Source organism: Bidens hawaiensis, unplaced genomic scaffold (assembly GCF_021521415.1).
Source record: "Bidens hawaiensis isolate Kalapana, Puna unplaced genomic scaffold, B.hawaiensis_p1.1 tig00031541_1, whole genome shotgun sequence".
Classification (NCBI taxonomy): Eukaryota; Viridiplantae; Streptophyta; class Magnoliopsida; order Asterales; family Asteraceae; genus Bidens; species Bidens hawaiensis.
This window is the reverse complement of record NW_027495342.1, coordinates 219,527-224,207: the sequence shown is the minus strand read 5'-3', so window position 1 is coordinate 224,207 and position 4,681 is coordinate 219,527. Positions and strand designations below refer to the sequence as shown.

At 30.8% G+C, this 4,681-nt stretch overlaps 1 pseudogene; it reads left to right on the top strand.

Moving 5' to 3' along the window:
• Window positions 1–3,344: 3,344 nt before the first annotated feature.
• LOC143582383 (uncharacterized) lies at window positions 3,345–4,327 on the top strand (annotated as a pseudogene).
• The last annotated feature ends 354 nt before the right edge of the window (window positions 4,328–4,681 follow it).

The following is a 4,681-nucleotide window of genomic DNA, read 5'->3' as shown; positions in this document are numbered from 1 at the left end:
ATCGTATGTTTATAAGTATGCATGTATATATGCACATTATATTGACTTTTAAGAAATCATTTTTTTAAAATTATATAGCACTACTCTAGTTAAAGTTAAGTAAGTTCTCAATTTTATGGTATACGTATAACATAAATTGTAGTAATATGTTAAATATGTTATAAATTTGCTTGGCAAATTGAATTTTAATAGTCTCAATCTTTAGTAGTTTCCTGATAATAATATCGTCTCAAAATTTTTTTGCCACTATTCTCATCTTTCATCCCTGTTTTTTTCAGATTTTTCTCATTGGATCCTCATTAAAAACTTATTGAACTTCAAACTGATGTTTTAAGGATTTGACCGGAAGGAAGATACGAGCCGATTAATATAAAACTCATCTTGAAACGGTGCTCCAAATTAAACGACTTGATTTATATATTTAAAAGTTTATACACTCGAATTGAATGATCATTTCGTCGTTTGTAGCACCGGTTTGAGGCAAGTTTTACATCAATTGACTCATATCAACCAAAAGCCTTAAAATATCAATTTGGAATTCAAAAAAAAACTTAACAGAGTAATTTCTTTTAACGGGGTCCAATGAAAAAATAAAATATGACGAAAGATGAGACCGGGCGGCAAGAATTTTTTTGAGATGAGGTTATTATCAGTTAACTCAAAAAAAGGTGAGCTTAAAATTTAATTTGCCAATATGTTAAAATCATAATTTGACTGATCAATAGGAGTTTTCTAATTGAAGTTGTAACACTTAAAAGTCTTAAACTGTGTTTTTGGGCCTTTTTGGCAATAATTGTTTAATATGATTTCTAATGATGTAACACTTAAACTTTTAGAGAGGTAAAACAAGTCCCATAAATAAGTTGCATGTGTTAGGTTGATATTTTTGGTTAGACAGGGTCCATGCAAACTTATATGAAGCTTTAGAGTTCATGTGACAAAAAGAATAACAATGTGATGAGAGATTGGCATATATAATTATAGGTGGGTGTGGGGGGTGTGTGACGGTGAAAGAGGAGGTGGTTGATGTTGTAATCTTGTCACAAGCCTGCGTTGGCATTGATTTTGGCATATACGTACTATACTATTTTATGATCATGGGAATTCATCTTCCCATGCAATACCTTATCTCCATATCTCACTTTATAAACAATGAGATCGACTATAACATAGCGAGTACGAAAGAAATCATTCCTTGATCGAAATTAATAAAGTTACGGATCCTATGAGCGACCCATCAAAAAATAGGACCGACCTTATAATTATTATAGCAAAAAACAATCATCTCGGGCTTAGTATATGTCTGATTTTTTCTAAATTTGCATGATTTTCAAAAGTGTGTTTTAAGCATGATTTCGAATATGTTGTATAGTGTGTACAAAATATAATATGTTACAAAATATAACCTTAAAAATATATCAACATTGGTATCTATGTGATTCTGCTCTTTATATTTATAATAATTATTTAAGTATTCAAATTTTGAGTCAAATAATTTTAAATTATAAAATGTATCCTTGCATGTTATGATTTCCCTTTATCTGCACCAAATCGTCTCAAATACAATTCTTTTGTTCTCTTCTAAAGAGGAAAGATAGTATATTATATATGCATGGATCATTTATTGTATATTTAACTGATACACCTTCATAAATATCTTAATTTTAGAACAAAATAGATTATATTAAATTGAGACATGTGTATTACACGGATTTTTTCAATAAAAAACAACACAATAATAATAATTATGCAATGAATAATTTACATGAAAAATCTTAAAATATACAATGAAATTGTTATCTTAATAAAATCACGCTTTAAAATTTTGTTTATAAGTTTATAAAAATCATGCTTTACGTCATCAGTTATAAAATTTTAAAGGTTTTATGTACACTAAAGATATTAGTAACCTAATATACACAACTATTAAAACAAGCTTTATTAATGTATTAAGTAATTTTATTTCCTCTAAATTAAATTTATTTGATCTTTCTCGTATACGTATATGCCTGCACGTACAAAACAAATTTAGTAGATCTAGGTCCTTTGTTGCCAAAAAAACATGATATGCTGATCATGTGGTAGCCTGTCACAAGGATGCATATATGGCTACAAATTTATTTTTTCCAGATGTATACTTTTTCAAAATTTAAAGGCTTAAATTGTGTGTCCATCATGAGTCATGAGACCAGCCATTTTTTGGGTCCTAACATTTTTGGAGATTTGTTTGTCGATTGCAGCAATTATTTTAGGGCTTCCCTAGTGGACCCTTGGTAATATATAAGCCTCAAAACGAACCGAACAAACAAAAAAAGGGGCATGTTCGTGTCCGTTTATTAAATTTTAATCGAAAACAAGATATAATCGAACAAATGTTTGTGTTTACGTTTTTTCACTAAGGAAACCGGCTATGTTCATGTTCGTTAATTTACAAACCTAAACGAACATTTCACAAACTTACATAAACACAGACGAAAAAAAAAACCTTAAATAAACACAAATGAACATAATTGACCAAGCATAACCAAATACACACACACACACACAATTTAAACGAGCCCCTTTTATGGTTACATTTATATAACTATAACTGCTTACGTATTAATTAAAATCTAAGGGAACATAACGAACAAATATAAACAGAGGTAATTAAATAAACAAACATAAACAGACATTCATGAATATAAATAAATGAACAAAACCTATGTTCGTTCGTTTAGGTAAATGAACAAATAATTTTTTTTCATATTTGTTCATTTATTAAATAAACTAACTTAAATGAGTTTATTGCCGAACTGTTCATGAAGGATTGGTTCCTTTGCAGGCCTAATAATATAGTTTAATTATAAAACTAATTTATAGTTTTTCTAATTATAAATTTTACAAAGATAACGGTTAATTTAACTATATACCAGGATATACTAGACTTGCACTGGTACACCACCCTGTCAATTTGTTTGACAAAGCTTTGGTGTGTATGGAAGACACAAAATTCGGTGGAATTCGAAAGGTATCTGGCCTGCTTATATTATGTGGTTGGGGAAATCAAAGCGTTAAGCTTTCTATGGGTTTGGGTTTGCTTGTTCGGAATCAATAGATAGAAACGTTTGGCCATATCGTGGGATATAAGGTGGTGTGATTTTGACTTTGGAAATATTGTAAGACTTTAATATTTACTCTTGTTTTTTTTTTTTTTTTGGGGGGGGGGGGGGGGATGTAACATTTAAATACCTTTATTGATCCAAGTCTCAAGTCTCAACTCAATATTATCAGTTATCGAACGAACCGGGTTACACACCTATGATATTTATGATCATTTGTGTAGTTTGCCTTCAAGTCACGTGATGGGCATATGCAACACAACTAGCAAAGAATTCAATCATCCATATAGCCCATATAGGTTTTATTTGCTTGTCATTCCTATTTGCAAATCTATCATTTTTCTTGCATCATTTGATCAGTTTACTATAACTCCAATCTTCTTTAACTCATCTTCTAACACTTATTCATCATACCCAACTGATCACTATGAAGATCACCTTCACTCCCACCAGTTCTTGTCCCCTATATCTCGATCTCTTCGTCGTCTTCTGAATCGCTCACAACACGTATGTTCTTGAACTCAAATAATCAAAATGGGATCTTCAATAGAGATTTAGAGTCTCCACAATATCAACACGAGGTATGTGAACTTGATCGATCATGCGTAATACTTCAGTATAGAACTATTGATCAACTATTTATAGCGGTATAGTGACGATAATTACAAAGAAAAGTAATTATTAGATCAAATATTCTAATTATGTTAATTATATAATAATAAGTTGTGAATATTTTTTAATATATAGATGGATAAAAAAGAGTTCATCTTGATTCTTGATGCTCTTTGATGGCATATCAAGATTTTGTTTTGAAATGATCATATAATTTAAGGTTTGATGGTTGATCACTGTCTCTTGATCATTTGTAGGGTGATAATTTTGGATCACAAGCATACAATGATCATGGAATTGAGAATGATATGAATACTAATCTACATCAAGTGAAGTGGATGTCTTCCAAGATGAGGGTGATGCTTAAAATGAAGAAATCTGATCATCCATTGAATCTAAACACCCATAGTTCCACTAGTACCGAAATAGCGAAGCTCGAAGAACATAAACTATCGTCTTCACCAATGGAAGAAACCGACAATTCAAGCAATATTACTTCCTCAAACAACATACCAATTAGGGTTTGTTCGGATTGCAACACTACTAAGACGCCTCTATGGCGAAGCGGACCTAGAGGTCCTAAGTTATATACCATTTTCCTTTTAATATCCTGATATTCAAACTAAATATAGATTAGTAACTAACAAAACAAACTTATAGGTAAATAATAATAACTGTAATAGATAATAAACTCTGCTAATATATAAGGCATATAAAATAATCGTAATTTTTTTGTGATCTCACAAATCACTATTTTTACGTGTAGTCACTTTGCAATGCTTGTGGAATCAGACAAAGGAAGGCAAGAAGAGTGTTGGCTGTCGCTGCGGCAGCAGCAGCAGCAACAGAAAAAGGCAATAGCTCTATTTTCAATGATCAGTTCACCGCACCAATCAAGGTTATGAAAACTCAACACAAAAATATTAAAAAACCAAATAAAGTGCATGCTACAAAGTACAAGAAAAGGC